Raw genomic sequence first — 21,298 nt, 5'->3', positions numbered from 1 at the left:
AATCTCCGAGGTAGTAGAACTCATTGTTCTGGGGAAGACCGACCAAGCCGACCGTCCTCCCGCGAATCACTTCACCGTATACAAAACTTTTTTTTACTTGTGCTTCCTGTGGTTTCCGATTCCCAAGGTTATCCTTGAATATTTATGGAAACATGAGATCTCGATCGGGCAAATCATACCGTGGGGTTTACGGCATATGGTTTGCGTTCTTGTTCGGAGTTTCGAATGCGGGGTTGGTGTCGAGCTGAATCACCTGCTCTACTTGTTGGAAATTCACAACGCCCCGGGGGAAATAAATTTTACATCTCCAGCAAGTCAAAACATCGGATTATTAGTGGTTTCCAGAGCAAAGACAGTTTATGGACCGAGTACTTCTTTTACGTTCAAGTGAACGAGGTGTCGGTGGGCGAAGGCTTTATCCACATGGTCAAAACAGAATGTGGACCATTTCGTAGCCGACCTGAAGCCTTGCTTTGGCTCAGATCTTTCGCAGATTTTGTTTCATTTTTCTGACTCACTTTTATTTTTTGCTTTCTTATGCTGTTCGGAATATTCTCCCTCCGATTCCAGGCGATCTGTTTACAGTTTGAGATGCCTTAGCTGCTAGGAAGATCAACTGGAAACACCACTTCTCTCATGAAAGAGTGGAGAGAGCTCGTTCCATCCTAGTCGGGGTTCCAATCAACTCAGAATCTTCCGAGTCTTCGGCTGATACAAGGGAGAAGATGGTTCTGATCACCCTGAGAGAGCGTAAGAGGAGGGAGGCCGAGGAGGCTGAAAGGCGAGCGGCGGAGGCTTCTGAGCAAGGCGAGGACAATGGCGAGCAGACCGGTGAGACCGCCAAACCTGATGAGGCGGTGCTCGCGCTTCCCCAAACGATGAGGCCCGGCGCTTCTAACCTTGTGAAACATGAGGCAATGAAACGCAGACGATCTGCCGAGGTGAAAGCCAAAGGAGTAGCTTCTGAAAAGAACGAGATTCCGACGAAGAAGCAGAAGGTGGTCCTCAAAAAGCTTGTTGACGATGACGCCGAGGCCTCGTCATCTCTTTTAACGAAGATCAACAATGCCAATGTTGTCCTGTCGCGCCCCGTAAAGCTTAGATGGTCGAAGTCTTATGCTGCGATGGCACAACTGATGTGTGTCAACTGCGTAATGGAACAAGTTTTACCCTTAACAAATACAAATGAAAGCCGCATGTGCACAGCTAATCAGTTGTAGTATTTAAGGATCGAATCCACAGAGATTTGTGTGCCTGGTATTCTTCTACGGTTTCTAACTTTATGTCTAGACTAGATTGGTTTTAGGGGTTGTTTGTTTGTCACAGATTAAACAAACAGAAAGAAAGCAAATAAATCTATCCTAGAAAGCAAGTAGAAAAATCGAATGGAAAGCAACTAAAACAAGCAAAGTATTGAACTAAAGTAAATAAAATGCAGATCTAAATAAACAAGTAAAAATCGATTGGTTTGTAAACTAAGGCTAAAAGCGCTGAGCTTTTGGGAACTCTACAAGGATCATAATCGGTTTTAACACTTGGGGTTATAGATTGGGATTGACGGATATCGAAATATAAGGTTCTAGAGCTAGAGTACGGCGGTATGCCTACGTCACTGTCGTGATCATAACCAACTGTTTCTCGCAACCCTGACCAGTAGGTTTCCACTCTGGCCCTGGAAGGGAGAGAACACAAGAGCTGCACAAGACTCGTCAGTACTCACGATCTCGCCGCAGGTAGGTTTCCACTCCTTTTTCTCTTAAGTTTCAGGTACTCTTATAAAACAAAAACACAAAAAAAAAATCAGAAAATTAAAAAAACCGAGAAAAGAGGAGGGGTTTTTAGCTGCTCGGAAAAAGGGCCGCGGTCGCAACCAATCGACCCGCGGCCAAAGCATCATCGACCGCGGCACCGTGAATGTGACCGACACTAACTATCTAGATCAGATACTAGGTGATCAATCAAGCATACATGCAATAAGAACGAGAATAAACAGAGAACAAAGTTAAAATCCCAGATCTATAAACCTAGATGTCTTAATCGATTATGAGTGCCCCTTTCGGGAACCCTAAGCCCAACTCGGGATCTACTCAGACATGGCTGAGGCCGACATCATCATTTGTTTTAATAAAAGTAATCAAAAACAGTAAAGAAAAGAGATGAAAGAAAGCTTCTCTATTGAAGAACTCAGACTTGAACAATCTTCTATAAAAATCGCATAAAACGGCTAAAGGAAAAAGGTTTCTGTAAAAGTATGAAGGTGGTGTCTAAAAACGACCTAAATGACAAGTATTTATAGTCTTCAATACTCCATGGTCTCTAGAGTTCCAGAATTGAGGCTGAGAAATGACTTTGGGCTTCAGAAATATGGGCTTTTAATCGGAGTAGGCCGTCCGCGGTCGGGAGTAACCTGACCGTGGGAAATAGATGGTTAGCCGCGGTCGGGAAGCTTGTGAACGCGGGAAATAGGCTGGTAGTGGCGGTCGCGTGACTTGCTGGCCGTCTTCGAGTGTCTCCGAGGCAAATAGAATATCTTGAGATCCAACCGTTGGAATGTGTCCAAACCAAGTGCATTTGAAAGCTGGTTGATTCTGCTATAATTTTTCCAATTTTGAGGGTGATCAGACAGTGAGAAGATCTTCGTCTCTCCATAAGAGTTCTGACGGTCTGCATTTATCCAAAAGAGTCTTTTTGTTCCAATTTGTGCTTCTTTATCCCAAATTACCTGAAAAGTCTTTTAAAATCCAAAAATGATAGATAAGACTTTATGGGTCTCAGGGCTATCAATCCCCTTGTCAATGTAGCAAAAAGAGGTTATCAATCTAAGAATGTGGTGATAGACACTAAGCTATGTGATCAGTTTCTCAATTCAAGTGAAAAGATGAGGTTTTGATTGACTAATGACAACTACAAACTTAAAACAAGATTAATGACTAAGAAGTGATCAACCAAAGAACTAAGCAAATGACAAGTGATGAGAATGTATGTATGATGATGAGAAAGGTCTTAGACATGATAGTGGATTACGGTGCCTTCAGTGATAAACTAATGAGCTAATGAACCATATGATCAAGCAAACCATTCAACTTAAACATCAGTAATTAAGTTAATCCTCTCCTGAGGGTATCAACTTCTATGCCAAAACAGTTTCTAACCTAATCATCATTAGTGAAACATGAATTAACAAGCATTAAGAATCAGTTTAATCTGTCATTTAAGCATAAAAACAATCATTCCCATGACGAATAACACTTAAAACTCTAACAACCTTGGTTCAGGCATTTCATTAAACACTTTTGGTGCATGAAATGCCCAGAATCTGGACCACATATAATTTGTATGGATCTAGCATTAAGAACAGGTTGTAGAGAATGGAATATGGAAGATCTAACCCCTAAGCTCACTAATCTACCATTTAAGCACCCTAATCTACATATCGAAGACCTTAATATGGAGATTACTCACTAATCATGATCAACACACTAGATCCTTTGCAAGATGTGTTGTTAATCATGATTAGAAGTGTGTAAATGAAGAGATAGATGATAGATTCAGAAGAAAACAGCTTTAAACACCAAGATCTCTCAAACTCTCTTGATTAAACACTTAAAGGTCGATATTTCTCTTCTTAAGTGGAGTCTTTCACAAAAGAGGCAAGAGACAAAGGGAATAAAGCATAAGTCTTTGGGAAAAAAACCCTAAAAACTATTTATATGTCTCTAAAAACGAACCAGGTCAGCCCGGAACAAACCGGGGCCTGACCCGGCTTTAGTGGATAAAGTGGAGAATGTGCGAGTTGGTCAAGAGTCTCCCAGGTCGCATGCCCAAGTCGCACAGGTGAAGAAACGGTCTTGTGAGCCTTAAGTCACTTAGTCTCAGCCGCACGCCGAAGTAGATGTGTTTTGCGAGTCTTTGTGCGGCTTATTCTTTTTCTTCTTCAACTCGCATGATCAAGGCGAAATCTGGGGAAGTTATGTGTGCGACTTGGTCATCCCTTAGTCCCAAGCCGCATGCCCAAGTCGCACAACCAAGGAGAAGAGCTTGAACGAGATAAAACCCTGTAAGTTCAGCCGCATGCCCATCTAGATGTGAATTGCGAGTCTTTGTGCGGCTAAGTCTTCTCTGATCCTTAACTCGCACAACCATGTAGCAGGGCCTACAGGGATGTGTGCGGCTTGGTCTCCATTAACTCCCAGGTCGCAGGCTCAAGTCGGTGTAGATTGCGACTCTTCGTTCGGTGTAGTTCCAAACGCGGCCAACTCGCATGCCTAAGTCGCACAGTTGTGGACTTAGAATTTTTCTTGCTCGGAAGCTTCAGACCTTATCCAGTGATAGCTTACCCGCACTTCTCAACTCGCAGTTCAACCTCCAGGCATTTATCTTCAAGCGTTGTGAGTTAACCAAGTCGCAAGACTATCTCGCAGCATTCAGGGCTCCTTGGATCACTTCGCATTCAGGGAAGCGTAACTTCCAGGATACTGGTCCGAATTGTGTGATTCCAGTTTCAGTGGACAGAAGACTCATATATCTTCAACGTTTGTGAAGGACCTTACGGCGCTTGGGAAGTGAAAGGTTTCCTGGAGGGCTCATCTTCGCAGTGCATTGACACGATCGGAAAGAGGCTTCTAGACGTGTGTCCATTCCGGAAACGTTATCTTCTTGCTCATAGCTCCGAATTGAATGATCTCAAACGTTCTGGGAAGAGGACTCAAATATCTCGGATTCTCATGAAGGCCCTGTAAACTGAATCGGTCTGGAAGTGCATCGTCCTTCGCATTCTTCGGAGCTCATCGGGTCGGTCCAAAACGGCAGCGAGACAGGAGTTTCTTCCGACGAGCTTAACTCTCTGCTCACGCCTCAAAATCCTATGATTTCACTTGCTCTAGAACCATGATCCAATTCTCTCCAACTTTGATGAAGCACCCGCCAACTGAATCGGACCGGCAGGTTCCCCGGACAGGCGATTTCGGAAACGTGTCTGCACCCGGAGATTTTGGCCGAGAGATTCAATAGCCGGTACGCGTTTTGGCCGATAAAGTCTACCCGCGGTACGTGAAAATGGCCGATAAAAACCTTCCAGGTACGCGAGAATGGCCGATAACCTCCAAAAACCCAATTTCACCACTTTTCAAGCCTTGATCACCATTCCACCTCATGGATTCATCTTTACAGCTCCAAATATACCTGATAAACACTCAAAACAAGCAAAGAGTCATTGGGACCTAATGCATCTCCTAAGTTCTAAAACAAACCCTAAGGACCTAAAATGCATGGAATAAAACATGATTTAGAATGAATTATGCAGCCTAAATGATGCAAATTATGAACATATCAACTATCCCACACTTGTCCTTTGCTTGTCCTCAAGCAAACAAGAACAAATGAGAGAGAGAGTTTGAATGCATGGGAGTTCACATTTCCCTTTTGAGAGAAGTGATCACAATGAGAATTCAAGTTCATGCTCAATTATGCAATGCAAAGCCATGCTCAGATATATAACAACTCAGCAAGGAATCTCCACAAGTTCTTCTCTCTGGGAACTCTTTCACATTCATTAAGTTTTTATCAGGTGAATCTCATGATGCAATGTTTAAACAAGCTGGCTTGGCTAGGGAGAGGCTATGAGATTAAAATGATCTCATTAGTGTTCAAGTGGGTTTAATGCAGCAAAGGGATCTCTCTATGAATGATCAAACTTTGGCAGAATGCTAAAGGTAAAAAGCAACCTATGCATACAAGGGCAAAGACTCATCACACCCCACCCTCTACTCAAAGCTTTCTCACTTGCTCACTCTCTCAGGAACCTCACTTTTCACACTTATTTTCCTCTCACTAGGGGACTTACTTTTCACTTTCACTCTCAAGTCTTGGAGTTCAAACTTTACACAGCTCTTTTTCTTTTGCAACCTCTAGCCTCTTTTTTTCTTTCTTTTCAAAACATTTGAGCTCTTTGGCTTCTTTTCTTTTCTTTTTACTTTGAGGCTAGACTCTTTCTTTTCAACACACCAGAGCTCACTTTCTTTAACTCAAAACTCCAAGACTGATTTCTTCTTTTTTCTTTCATTCCCCTAGCTATTTTCACTCTCTCTTATCCACTCATCTCACCTTTTTCCACTCACCAACAAGTCTTTTCCCCCACACTTATTCCTTGCCAACACTCTCAGTTCCTTGATGTTGGAACACAGCACTCAATGAGACCTGCCCTTGTCGCTCTAAACCTAACAGTTTCTGCTAAGTTTGATCCAAGGTGGCCTTTCAATTCACACACAAACATTGGCTTGAAAGAAGGATGGGTTCAAGGTGAGGGAACTGATCCATGATGTGGACTCAGCTACTTGAGCTAAGGAAAAAGGGTGGTAAAAACAATGGTTCTAGCTCAAGTATGTATATCGGTATTCACAAGCTTTTTCAAACAATGCATCACAAGATATTTTCAAGTCAAGTTCAAGGTTCCCACTTAATTAGAGTTGAGTTCAATTAAAACTTGCTTCTCAGATTCAGATCATTTCAGACTTTGCAAGCACAGAAAAAGATTCACAAGCATATTCAGTTCAAGTTCTCAAAGTGATTTACTCTCTAGAAAACCTATCATTACTCCCTGCAAGATGCAACCTACATGAACATGCAATCTAGACTCAATTCTAAAAATGAGAATGCAACTACATGATCATTTTTTTTGTGAAAATTTTTCAGATTTTTCAATTTTTTTTGTTTTTATATGCACTTTGGTGAGACTACATGAATATGCAACTAGAATGTGACTCAAGACTCAAAGTGTAAAATAAGAACAGAGAAAACATGATTAGTAAAAGATGAAACTCCTCCCCACACTTAAATAACACAGTCCCTTGTGTTATAAAAGCATGAGAAAGGAGTGAAATCAGAACAAACAAGTAAAATGCAAAAAGAAAAAGAAGAACTGCATGCATATATACAGAGTTTTGAGTGTTTACCTCAATCACTGAGGTCTGATCCCAGGTAGTGGGATGGGTTGGAGGTGGAACATGATGGAGTTGAGTATCTAGGTGGGCTGCTCTCAGGTGAGTCTGGTTGGAACACTGTTGCTGGGTTCACCCAATCTTCTTTTCCTGGTGGTAGCACAAGGTCATGACCAGCTGAGCTTTCTCCCACATCTTCTCTTGCATTTTGTTTGGGTGAGGTGGCTGGAGCTGTGAGTTTCTTCACCTTCTTCTTTAGCTGCCTAACACAGTCAACTAGCTTGTTGATCATTTTGTCTTGCCATTTGCACCATTTCTGAAGGGTGTTAACTCTGGAATACAGCTTCTTTGTGTGATAGTCAGGCTCACCCCAAAAGTAAGGATCAAAGTGATACCTCCCTGCTCCCATCCTTTTCTCAAAATCTCGTGGCTCCTCATTCTCACAACAGGCTGTTGTGTTCTGCTCTTCAACTGGCTCTTTACCCTTAGAACTAGCGGTTCTCTTGCATTTGGGAATCGGAGGGTGAATGGCTGGGTTGTAGAGCTGATCTTTTAGGACAATAAAGGATACATTGTGCTTTTCTGTGAGAGTGGTGATGGCTGGGTGTGGCAACAGAACATGAATCTTTTCATTTTGCAAGAGCTTGAAGGTGTACAAGAAGTTTTCACCATTGCTTTCTTTTAAAAACCCAACCCTGGTGATGGTAGCTTCATCAATCAAATCAAGCCTGACCTCAACATCATCAAAGACAAAACCTCTTGCTTTCAGAATCTTTGTCACTAGCCATCCATTGTGCAATTTAGTGAGCTTCTTTCTTTTACCCTCACTCCAAGCAATGTCCTTGTAAATCAGCATTTGGCGTGCCAAGAATGCACCACTAGGTGGGATGTAATGTGGGAGGTGAAACTCTCTCTTGCTCTTCAAGTGACTGATGAGAGGATGAAGACCCATACCCAGTAGCTCCATGTCAGCTAGATGCACCACTCCATCATTGTGCTTGGTAAAGAACATTTGGCAAAGCACCTTGTGAGCATAACGGATTGCTGGGTTTCTTATCCATGAACTCTTGCATCTTCCTCCTCTGAAGCTCCCAAAAGCAATTTTATCCCACAAGTCAGTGATCATGTGATCAGGGTATGTGAACTTCACTGTCTGTTCTTGTGCAGGTCTTGGAAAAGCAAAGATCTCATCTAGTTCCTTGAAGCTTACATGGTATTGTGTACCATCTATTGTGAACTCTATGTGCCCAAGACCATCACCCTCATTGATTCTTTCATCTCTTGGGCCATATCCACAAACTTGAAGGGAAGCAAGGAACTCTTGTGTAACACCATCGTGAGCCACATCTCTCATCTCAAAGAATCCACCAAACCCCATGTTGTTGAAAATGAGCTGAACCTCTTTATGAATCCCCATCTTCCTCAGCAGCTACATATCAGGGAACTTGGTTTGCAGCACTTTTACACCCCTGAACATAGCAAAGTAGTCATCAAAAGTTGGTTCTTTGTCCTCAGAACTTGTCTTTGCTTTCTTAACCCGCTTCAATGCTGTTTCAGGATCACTCTGTGTTTCTTCTTCATCCTCAGCCACAGCCACCTCTTTTCCTGCCCTGTGAACAACCTCAACCAATGCCAGCTCTTTACCAGAAGTCTTTGAAGTAGAGGCCTTCGTTTTCTTTGGTGCAGCAACCTTCTTTGTTTTCTTTTCAGCTGGATCTTTTTGCTTCCTTTGTTACTTCTGTTTCTTGAAAACCTTATGCCCAAAAGGCATAATATGATCCTCTGAAGCTCCAGCTTTCTCTTTTTTAGATTTCTCCATGGCTGCTTGTCTTTTTGTTCCTGCCATCCTGCATTTTCTCAAACAGCTGTAAGCACCAAAGCAAGAGAACAACAAAACTTTTCCAAAAATTCACCAAGTTCATGTGTGGTACAAATCGATTTCTCTTGAAAAGAATGTATTTTAAGCTGATTAAAAACTCAATAGACTCAAAGCAATGGCAAGAATCAATGCACACAAAGAGTTCAGCTTGAAACACAATTCTTAAAAAAAATCGAAACACTTGATGAATTCCAAGAAAAAATTCTCAAAAATTCCAAGAACAGGTTATTCTCAAGCAAAATCCATGAAATTCCTATCCATTCTACTTGCACAATACTCACAAAACGATTCCAAGGTATCAAGAGGCCTGTTAAAATCGATTCCATTTGTTTTCCTGTTCATAAACAGTACACTAAAGCATGGAAAACGTGAGTTTTAACAGACTAAATACCTTGGAATCTTCAAGTTTCGAGTAAAAAACGAATGTGCAGCAAGAAACTAGACAGGATTACGAGTTCAATGCAGTTGGAATTTCTCAATTTGATGCAGGGACGAGAGAGATATGAAAGTTTAAAGCTCAAGAATGGAGAGAAAGGAGCAAACTCGCAATGAAGAAGAACGAGAGGTGGGGAACAGCTTTCTTGGCACGTCCTTTGACCGGTCAACGTCCGTACGGTCAACATATTTTCAAAATTTGGTCGCGCCTGGTTGACCGTGGCACGTGACCGAGTCAGCAACTCGTATATGCTTCCTCTTTGCCGCGGTCTTGGTGTGTCCGTGTCAACTTGACTGTGGCAATACCCGAGCATCTGCATCCTTTCTTCTTGCTTTGCCACGGCCTGGTTTCTTCCCGTGGCAATCCCCTCGTGTCAAACCCCGAACATTGGACATTTCTCATTGCTTTGCCATGGCAACATCTTCTTCCCGTGGCAACTCATCGTGGCAAACCCCGAGCACTGCTCATTCCATCTTCATTTTGCCACGGCCTGGTGTTGAACCCGTGTCTTGTAGCCGTGGCAAACCTCGAATCCAGGCTTTTGTTAATCTTTGTGTTGCCACGGTCACCTTCATGTCCGTGTCTCGTGGCCGTGGCAAGAACCGAATGAATGCTTAGTCCTCTTTTCTTTTGCCGCGGTCACCTTCAGTCTCGTGTCATTCCACCGTGGCAAAACCCGAACCAGGTCCTCTTCTCATTTCTCTTTGCCACGGCCATCTGTGTCCCGTTCCTTTTACCCGTGTCAATCACTGAACTCTTGCTTCTTTTGCCACGGCCTGGCCTTGAGACCGTGATTCATTCCCCATGGCAAAGCAAAAAGGCTTGCCACGCCTTGTTCCTGACCGTGGCCGGTGACCATGTCAAAGGCCGAGCACAAGCTTGTCTCCATTCCTTCATCCCTTTGTATCTTGTATTCACTTTCCAAGGGTTTAGACTCAAACCTATAACCTGTAGACACTAAACAAACCCATCAAAACATCCTAAAACATAAAAAGAAAGGAATAAAAAGATCAAAAGCATATTTACAAAGGATAAGCTTGGGGTGTCTTCCAAGAGCACTTTGTTTAAAGTCTCTAAGTTTGACTTTGGAAACCTGTTTAACAGGCTGGTGGATCAAGAAGGGGAACTGATGTAGCTTCCTCCTTCTCTTGTGAAACCAGATAATGCTTGATCCTATGGCCATTTACCACAAACTCTTGCCCATTCTTTCCTTCTAACACAACAGCTCCATATGGCCTCACCTCAAGAACTTTAAAGGGACGAGACCATCTAGACTTAAGTTTTCCTGGAAACAACTTAAGTCTAGAGTTGAACAGCAACACCAAATCACCATCCTTGAACTCCCTTTTCAGAATCTTTTGATCATGCAGAACCTTGGTCTTCTCCTTATAGATCTTTGAGCTTTCAAAAGCTTCAAGCCTAATCTCCTCAAGTTCATGGAGTTGCATGACCCTCTTCTCTTGAGCTGTCTTGATATCAAAGTTCAGCAACTTAACAGCCCACAAAGCCTTGTACTCCAACTCAACAGGAAGGTGGCAGCTCTTTCCATACAACAGATTGAAAGGTGATGTCCCAATTGGAGTCTTAAAGGCAGTTCTATAAGCCCACAATGCATCATCTAGCCTTTTGCTCCAATCTTTTCTGCTTGAGCTAACAGTCCTCTCAAGAATGGCCTTGATCTGTCTATTAGATACCTCAACCCGGCCACTAGTTTGAGGATGATAAGGAGTAGCTACCTTGTGTTTCACTCCATGCTTTCTCAACAAACCCTCCAAAGTCTTGTTCACAAAATGAGATCCTCCATCAGATATGACAACCCTTGGAACTCCAAATCTTGGGAAGATAATGCTCTTGAACAGCTTCACTACAACCTTGGAATCATTGGTAGGGGAAGCAATGGCCTCAACCCATTTGAACACATAGTCCACAGCAACAAGTATATACTGATTCCCATAGGATGAAATGAAAGGCACCATAAAGTCAATCCCCCAGCAATCAAAGATCTCAACTTCTAGAATTGGGTTTTGAGCCATCTCACTCCTCTTTGAAATGTTTCCATGCCTCTGGCAGGCATCACATGCTGAAACAACCAACTAGCATCTTTGAACATTGTGGGCCACCAAAACCCACTCTGAAGAACCTTGGCCACAGTCTTGAATGCTCCCATGTGACCTCCAAAAGCAGAACCATGACACTCTTGCAACACAGCTTGCATCTCCTCTTCAGCAAGGCACCTTCTATACAGCTGATCTTTGTTCAGGACATAGAGGTAGGGCTCATCCCAATGGTATCTTTGAACTTCTCTGAAGAACTTCTTCCTGTGGTAAGCATCTAATTCAGGTGGTTCCACTCCACAAGCAAGATAGTTCACAATGTCTGCAAACCAAGGCATCCTCCTCTCTTGATTGTTGTCCACTTCTTCAAACTCCAAATAAGAATGGAGCACCATCAGTGATTCCTCAGGAAGATTGTCATTAAGAGGCACTTCAGAGTCAATTCTCAGCCTAGAGAGATGGTCTGCAGCTCCATTCTCTATACCCTTTTTATCTTGTACTTCCATATCAAACTCCTGAAGTAGAAGAACCCATCTTAACAGTCTTGGCTTGGCATCTTTCTTGGTCATCAGATACCTGAGGGCTGCATGATCAGTATATACAATGACTTTTGATCCCACCAGGTAGCTTCTGAACTTATCAAAGGCAAAGACTATTGCCAGCATTTCCTTCTCCGTAGTGGCATACTTCTCTTGTGCAGAGTCAAGTGTTCTACTGGCATAGTAGATAACATGTAGCTTCTTGTCTTTCTTTTGTGCAAGTACTGCTCCAACAGCAAAATCAGATGCATCTGTCATGACCTCAAAAGGAAGGGACCAGTCTGGTGACTAGACAATTGGTGCACTGACTAATGGATCCTTGATCATCTTGAAGGCCTCTTCACATTCAGCATCAAAGATGAAATCCACTTCTTTACACAACAGCCTTGTCAAGGGGCTGGCAATTCTTGAGAAGTCTTTGATGAATCTTCTATAAAACTCTGCATGCCCAAGGAAACTCCTTATCCCTTTGACTGAAGTGGGAGTTTGCAGGTTCACCATCACTTCCACCTTAGCTCTGTCAACCTCTATGCCTTTCTCAGATATCCTGTGCCCAAGAACTATTCCTTCCTGCACCATGAAGTGGCATTTCTCCCAGTTCAACACCAAGTTATGCTGCTCACATCTCTCCAAGACCTGTGACAAATTAGAGAGACAATCCGAGAAGGAGCCATAGACACTAAAGTCATCCATGAACACCTCCACCTTGTCTTCAATAATGTCAGAGAAGATATGCATCATGCAACGTTGAAATGTGGCAAGGGCATTACAGAGACCAAAAGGAATTCGCCTGTATGCAAATGTGCCATAAGGGCATATGAATGTTGTTTTCTCTTGATCCTGGGGATCTATGGGAATTTGGAAGAACCCCGAGTACCCATCGAGAAAAAAAAGAAGGGGTGGTTTGCAAGCCTCTCTAACATCTGATCAATGAAAGGTAAAGGAAAATGATCCTTCCTAGAGGCTGCATTGAGCTTTCTATAGTCTATACACATTCTGTGTCTTGTGACAGTCCTAGTAGCTATAAGCTCATCCTTCTCGTTTCTAACCACTGTGATCCCACCCTTCTTGGGCACAACATGAACAGGAGACACCCATCTTGAGTCAGAGATTGGGTAAATTATCCCTGCCTCAAGAAGTTTTAGTATCTCCTTCTTAACCACTTCCTTAAGGTTGGGGTTAAGTCGTCGTTGATGCTCAATTGAGGACATAGATTGGTCCTCTAGGTGGATCCTATGGGTGCAAATGTCAGGAGAGATCCCTCTAATATCAGCCAAAGAATACCCTATGGCTCTCCTGAATTTTCTTATCTCACTAAGCAATGCACTCTCTTGATCCTCTAATAGGCTATCATTGATGATTACTGGATAAGTGGAGTTTAAACCCAAGAAAGCATACCTGAGCCCTGTTGGTAGAGGCTTGAGCTCAACAGGGGGTGCATCAGCCTCATTCCAATCCTGGTCCAAGCTGCTTTGGTTGGTGTCTGATCCTTTGACAGCAAAAACCTCAGATCCACTTTGTTCCAGCTCCAAAAACCTTGTCTCAGGATCCAGCTCTCTTGCATTGTCCAGATACAGCTTATACCCTTCACTTGCTTCAACTAAGAGCCCATTGTCTCCTTGTACTTGAGTTAGATTAGCTTGAAGAGGATCCTCAGTGTTCAGCTCCTCTAGCAACTCATCAGCCAGCTGATCCATTGTCTCCACATAGAAACATTGACCTTCAATGGTGGGTTTCTTCATCATCTCATTCACATCAAACTTGAGCTTTTCAGACCCAAGTTGAAGCTCTATTATCCCACCTCTCACATCAATAATAGCTCCTACAGTTGCTAAGAATGGCCTGCCCAAGATAAGAGGATCTACTGGTTCCTCATCCATTTCCAGCACAACAAAATCTGTTGGAACCTCAAAACCACCAATCTTGACAGGTAGATCTTCCAACATACCAACAGGCAATCTAACTGATCTATCTGCAAGGATAAGAAAGATCCTTGCAGGTTTGAAGATTCTAAAGCCCAGCTTCTTTGCTATGGAGAATGGTATCAAGCTGACTGATGCTCCTAGATCACAAAGACATCCAGAGAATAGAAGAGGTCCAATGGCACAAGGGAGTGTGAAACTCCCTGGATCAGTTAACTTCCTTGGAATGGACTTCTTCTGAATGATAGCACTGCATTCATGACTTAGTACCACCATGCCTTGAAGCTCTTTTGTCTTGTTCAAAATGGCATCCTTCAGGAACTTCCCCATCTTTGGCATCATTAAGAATGCATCAATGAGAGGCATAGTGAGTGGTGTCTCATTGAGTGCCTTCTCAAATACAGCTCTTGCCTTGTCCCCAAGTTTCTTCTTAAATCTCCCTGGAAATGAGAGCTTGGGTTGGTATGGAGGTGGTGGCGCATATTTCTTTTCTGGTTCTGGTTCCTGTGCTACCTCTTTACCCTTTTCTGTCCTTGGTTTCTCAGCAACTTGATCATCTTTTAAGGCTGCCTCCCCCTCAGTTTGATTATTGTCCTCAATGGTCACACTGTTGTTCTCAATACCAGGTAACTCCTTTCCACTCCTCAGTGTAATGGCCATAGCATGTTCCTTGGGGTTGGGTTCTGGTTTTCCAGGTAGGTGACCTTGGTTCCTTGATCTTGATGCCTAGTTTTGCTTCAGTTCCTTGATTTCCTGCTGCATAGCTGCCTTCTGGCTTGGAAAGATCTGTTGACCCTGAAGTAGTTGTTGCAGAATACCAACCATATCTGTCCCCATTTGTGGCTGCTGCTGAACCATTGGTGGCTGAAACTGTTGTTGAACCGGCGCCTGCTGTTGGAACTGTGGTGGACCAAACCCTGGTGGTGCCTTTTGCTGCTGTGTACTGAAACTAGGACCCTGAAATGGCTGCTGTTGCTGACCAAAACCTTGATTCTGAGCAAACTGATTCTTTTGTTGAAAAGATCCTTGAAAGTTGTTCTTGGGAACAAAGTTCTGTGGAGCTTGAGAATTGGGATACACCTGGTCTTGTGGGTTAGCTACATTGGTGTTCCTGTAAGAAAGGTTTGGATTGGCATTACCATACTGATATCTCTCGAACCTCTGATTCCCAATGTAGTTTAGCTCCTCCTGGGTAAGACCTTCTTCACTTATGTTCTCAAAGATTTGAGAGGGTTCCTCATACTCTCCAACAAAATGCATTGGCTTCTGAGTGGTGAATTTCAGCTTGTCTAATTCACTTCTCAACTCCTTTACTTCTCTGCTGAGCCTCTGTTCTTAGCTTGAACTTTCAGATCTATTTTATCTGTCATAGTCTTCACCATAAGTGTCATTGCTCAGTGCCAAGTTCTCCACAAGCTCGAAAGCAGCATGAATTTCTTTACCCAGAAAGTTCCCATTGGAAGCAGTATCCAACTGGTTTCTAATCTTGGGAAGAGCTCCTCTATAAACTGTGCTGAGAAGAGAAGCCTCACTAAACCCATGGTGTGGGCATTGGTTTGTGTAGCTCCTGAATCTCTCATATGCTTCACCAAAACTCTCATTGCTGTGCTGAGTGAAACTAGAGATTTGATTCCTTAGTTTAGCAGTTCTGGAGGTGGAGAAGAACTTAGACAGGAAGGCTTGCTTGCATTGCTCCCAGGTTAGAATGGAGCCTCTTGGAAGATTCTTTTCCCATTGGTGAGCTTTGTCACCAAGACTGAATGGGAATAGTCTTAGCTTGAAGCTATCTTCTGAAACTCCATTAATCTTAGTCAGGTCACACACCTTATCAAATTGATCCACGTGTTCTAAGGGATCTTCCATCGCTAACCCATGGAACTTTGAGTTCTGGACCATATTCAGAAATGATACCTTCACTTCAAAGTTGTTGTTTTGCACAGGTGGTGCCTGAATTCCAGCTCCATATTGATGAGCATTGGCCCTGTCATTCTCGCCAACATAGACTTGGGGTTGCTCATATCTCCTTTGCTGGTGTTGGAAGGGTTGATGTTGGTGGTGCACCTGTTGTCTTTGCTGTGCATTGGCCTGATGCCTCTGCTGATGAGCTGGAGCTTGTCCCTGGTGGACATAAGCTTGTTGGTGATGCACCTGTTCCTGATGAACATTACCCTGATTTAACCCTTGACCAATTCCATTACCAGCTCCATTACCCTGAGCCTGTTGCTCCTGAACCGGTTGTTCTATGTCTACCACGTGCTCTCTTTGTTCTTCCATATCAGCCTGATCAACCTGTCTTCCACGTCTGTCCCTTCTCCTTCTTGGTACCAAAAGATTGATGTTGTCGTTGAGAGGGAAAGGTGGACCACAGCTTCTTGATCTAGACCTGGTGTTCATACACCTGAAACCACAAACAGAACTTGAAAGTAATCGGTAAAAACAAGAAAGTAAGCACTTGATCTCAAGAACAGATCAGAGCTTAATGCTAAACTATCCACAATTTGGCAACGGCGCCAATTGATAACTAAGAGTTTTCAAGGCTCTTTATAGAGGTTATCAATCCCCTGTCTTGTAGTACAAGGGGTTTATCAATCCAGATGTGGTGTTAGACACTAAACTATGTGATCAAGTTCTTAATTCAAGCAAACAAGAGTGGTTTTGATTATCTAAAGACAACTACAAACTTAAACAGGATTAAAGACTAATGAAATGATTAAACAAGAACTAAACAATGACAAATGATGAGAATGTATGAATGATGATGAGAAAGGTCTTAGACATGATAGTGGATTAGGGTGCCTTCAGTGATAAACTAATGAGCTAATGAATCATATGATCAAGCAAACCATTCAACATAAACATCTTTAATTAAGTTAATCCTCTCATGAAGGTATTAACTCCTATGCTTAAACAGTTTCTAACCCAATCATCATCAGTGAAACATGAGTTAACAAGCATTAAGAATCAGTTTAATCTGTCATTTAAGCATATAGACAATCATTCCCATGATGAATAACACTTAAACCTCAAACAACCTTGGTTCAGGCATTTCATCAAACACTTTTGGTGCATGAAATGCTCAGAATCTAGACCACATATGGTTTGTATGGATCTAGCATAGAGAACAAGTTGTAGAGAATGGAATATGCATGATCTAACCCCTAAGCTCACTAATCTACCACTTAAGCACCCTAATCTACATATCTAAGACCTTAATATGAGATTACTCACTAATCATGATCAACACACTAGATCCTTTGCAAGATGTGTTGTTAATCATGATTAGAAGTGTGATTTGATGGTAAGAAATGATAAAACAAGATAAAAAAGACTCTTCAAACCGATATTAAGCTCAAAAGTAAAGTGTAACAAGTGGTCTTTCACAAAAAGGGAAAAGAGACTAAAAATGAATAAAAAGTTTTCTCTAAATTAGGCCTAAAATCTTTATATAGTTGTCTTGGGCGAACCGGGTCAACCCGGAACAAACCGGGTACTGACCCGGTCTTGGTGGGTGAAGATGGGTTTGCCATGGTCAAGTGTGTTCTTGGTGTGGCCGTTGCAACCTGACCGTGTCAAATCTTTGTTCGCGTGTTCTTGGCTGCATTTTGATGCCAAGGTCTAACAAGCCTCGTCCAAAACCCGTGGCAAGTGGTCGTGTCAAACCCCGAAGGTGTGTAAAAGTTGCCACGGTCAAGTCCCAGACCGTGGCATTCAGACCGTGTCAAAACCCGAATGCTCGTAAAGTCCTTCCCAGCCAAGTGTTTGTTTGCCACGGTCAAGTTCCAGACCGTGGCATTTAAACCATGTCAAATCCCGAATGCTTGTAAAGTTCCTCCCAGCCAATTGTTTGTTTGCCACGGTCAAGTGTAGACCGTGGCATGAAGATCGTGTCAATCGCCAAATATTTGCAAAAGTTTCCACGGCCAAGTGTGGACCATGGCATTCCATCGCCGCATGTTTCACTTAGCTCGCATCATTCGGGGCTGTCTGGAACACTTCGAATTCCGGAGCGTGTAACTTCTGAGATACTTGTCCGAATTGAGTGATTCCGGTTGCAGAGGACAGAGGACTCATATATCTCCAACTTTGGTGAAGGAAGCTTCGGTTCTTGGGAAGTGGAAGGCTTCCTGGAGGGCTCATCTTCGCAGTGCATTTACAAGATCAGAGAGAGACGTATATACATGTGTTCATTACGGAGACCGTATCTTCCTGCTCATAGCTCCGAATTGAATGGCCTTGGATGTTCTGGAAAGAGGACTCAAATTTCTCTGATTCTCATGAAGGCCCCGGAAACTGAATCGGCCTGGAAGTGCACCGTCCTTTGCATTCTTCAGAGCTCATCGGCTTGGTCCAAAACAGCAGCGAGACAGGGGTTTCTTCCGACGCGCTTAACTCTCTGCTCACGCGTCCGAATTCCATGATTCCACTTGCTATGGAACCGTGATCCAATCCTCTCCAACTTTGATGAATCACCCGTCAACTGAATCGGACCGGAAGGTTCCCCGGACAGGCGATATCGGAAACGTGTCTGCACCCGGAGATTTTGGCCGAGAGATTCAATAGCCGGTACGCGTTTTGGCCGATAAAGTCTACCCGCGGTACGTGAAAATGGCCAATAAAAACCTTCCAGGTATGCGAGAATGGACGATAACCTCCAAAAACCCAATTTCAGCACTTTTCAAGCCTTGATCACCATTCCACCTCCTGGATTCATCTTTTCAGCTCCAAATATACCTGATAAACACTCAAAACATGCAAAGACTCATTGGGACCTAATGCATCTCCTAAGTTCTAAAACAAACCCTAAGGACCTAAAATGCATGGAATAAAACATGATTTAGAATGAATTATGCAACCTAAATGATGCAAATTATGAACATATCAAACATATCATTTGGCTTCTTTTCTTTTCCTTTTACTTAGAGGCTAGACTCTTTCTTTTCAAGACACCAGAGCTCACTTTCTTTAACTCAAAACTCCAAGACTGATTTCTTTTTCTTTCATTCCCCTAGCTATTTCCACTTTCTCTTTTCCACTCATCTCACCTTTTTCCACTCATCAACAAGTCTTTTCCCCCACACTTATTCCTCGCCAACACTCTCAGTTCCTTGATGTTGGAACACAGCACTCAATGAGACCTGCCCTTGTCGCTCTAAACCTAACACTTTCTGATAAGTTTGATCCAAGGTGGCCTTTCAATTCACACACAAACATTGGCTTGAAAGAAGGATGGGTTCAAGGTGAGGGAACTGATCCATGATGCGGATTCAGCTACTTGAGCTAAGGAAAAAGGGCGGTAAAAACAATGTTCTAGCTCAAGTATGTATGTCGGTATCCACAAGCTTTTTCAAACAATGCATCAAAAGATATTTTCAAGTCAAGTTCAAGGTTCTCACTTAATTAGAGTTGAGTTCAATTCAAACTTGCTTCTCAGATTCAGATCGTTTCAGACTTTGCAAGCACAGAAAAGGATTCACAAGCATATTCAGTTCAAGTTCTCAAAGTGATGTACTCTCTAGAAAACCTATCATTACTCCCTGCAAGATGCAACCTACATGAATATGCAACTAGACTCAATCCTAAAAATGAGAATGCAACTACATGATCATTTTTTTGTGAAAGTTTTTCTGATTTTTCCATTTTTTTGGTTTTTATATGCACTTAGATGAGACTACATGAATATGCAGCTAGAATGTGACTCAAGACTCAAAGTATAAAATAAGAACAGAGAAAACATGATTAGTAAAAGATGAAACTCCTCCCCCACACTTAAATAACGCAGTCCCTTGTGTTATAAAAGCATGAGAAAGGAGTTAAAGCAAAGCACACAAGTAAAATGCAAAAGAGAAAAGAAAATCTACATGCATATGTACAAGGTGTGGAGTGTTACCTAAGAGCTGTGGAAGTCTGACCCCAATGAGTAAGAGGGGTTTGAAGTGTGACCGGATGGTGTCTCCCAGGAGTGATGGCTTGCCTCATCAGAACCGTCGGCAAGATCCACCCATGCTGTGCCATATGTGACCAGGGCTATGCAGTTCATGGAACTCTCTCCAACTTCCTATCTATTCCTTGGTGACACCGGTGTTGGAGATCCACCTTTGCACGGGTTTTCAAGCTTCTTGATCCTCTTCTTCATCTCCTTGATGCACTTTGCCATCTTGTGGATGGTTTTATCTTGGTACTTGCACCATTGTTGGAGAACACCAATCTTTTGTTGAGCTCTAAACCCTGAAGTGCCTGTCTCCTCCCAGTTGTAATCATCAAAGTGGTACCTGTTTCCACCAAAAAGTTTTTGAGGTGGAGGCACACCAGCATCTTGAGCACCAGCAGCACTTGTGGTAGCTTCTTCAGCGGTTGCTTTCTTTTCCTTGGAGGCTTCTTCTCTGCAAGCTTTCTTGTACTTGAGGATTGGGGGATCAGTTTGGACATTGTACAGCTCTTCCTTCAGCAAGAAGAAGTGAATGTTCCTCTTTACTTGGACTGTGATGATGGAGGGATTGGGCAGGAGAGTTTGGGCTGGTTCATTAATGAGAGTCTTGAAGTTTTAAACTACCTTGGCACCAACTCTTCCTTGAAGGAAACCGATCTTACACAAATGGGCTTCATTAATCAGATCAAACCTTGCTTTGTTCTCCTTGAATCTGTACCCCTTGGCCTTCAAGATCTTTGTGACAATCCATCCATGGGTCAGCTTTGCATCCTGCTTTGTAGAACCCCAAATGCACTTTTTGTAGAACATCAAAGACCTTGCTAATTGAGAGGCAAGGCAAAGTGTGTAAGCATACCCTTCATAGGGCTCCCCATCTTCATGAGTTGGCATCAGCTGTTTTAGCCCCACACCAAGGAGCATCAGATCACCTTTGTGAACTCTTCCAACATCAATCTTGAAGTAGAAGCTGTGAGAGAGAATCTTGTGTACATATCTCAGCACTGGATTCCTTATCCAAGAGGACTTAGATGCTCCAGCTGTGTACTTCCCAGAAGCAATTGATCTCCATAGAGCCTGAACATCGTCTTTTCTGAGATTGACCTGGTTGGAGAGAGGAACGTTTCTAGGTGCAGAAAACCCAAATATCTCAGCCAACTCCCTGAATGAGACTGTGTAGTCTTTTCCTTTCACAGTAAACTCTATGTGTCCAAGACCATCCCCTTGAAGAATCCTTGAATCTCTTGGGTAGTAAATAAAAGCTTCAAAAAAAGCCAAGAACTCTTGAGACTCCTCTTCATATGCGATTTCTCTCATCTCCATAAGTGACTCAATGCCCATGTTCCCAAGAAAAGTTTTGACATCTTCATAGATGCCAATCTTCTTCAGAAAGTCCACATCAGGGAACCGCCCTTGCTGGATCTCTATCTGTTGAAACTTAGCCAGATAATCAGGTGTTTCTGGTTCAGTTTTCTTGATCCTCTTTGATCCCTCTTCAATGATGCCATGGGAACCAACAGCTGAGCTGCTTGAGTCACTTTCGGTCTGTTCACTCTCAGATACCACAACCAACTGTTTCCCTTTCTTCTTGGAACCAGAAGCAACCACCA

General features: G+C 42.9%; 1 non-coding gene across 1 annotated transcript; it reads left to right on the top strand.

Moving 5' to 3' along the window:
* Window positions 1–15,299: 15,299 nt before the first annotated feature.
* Window positions 15,300–15,406, top strand: LOC112086049. Its single transcript, XR_002899273.1, has one exon. It is a non-coding gene; the product is annotated as a small nucleolar RNA R71 (small nucleolar RNA).
* Window positions 15,407–21,298: the final 5,892 nt, after the last annotated feature.

This window comes from Eutrema salsugineum, unplaced genomic scaffold, assembly GCF_000478725.1.
Source record: "Eutrema salsugineum unplaced genomic scaffold, Eutsalg1_0 scaffold_24, whole genome shotgun sequence".
In the NCBI taxonomy this organism is placed as follows: Eukaryota; Viridiplantae; Streptophyta; class Magnoliopsida; order Brassicales; family Brassicaceae; genus Eutrema; species Eutrema salsugineum.
The sequence above is the reverse complement of the archived record's forward strand: the minus strand, read 5'-3'. Positions and strand labels throughout refer to the sequence as shown.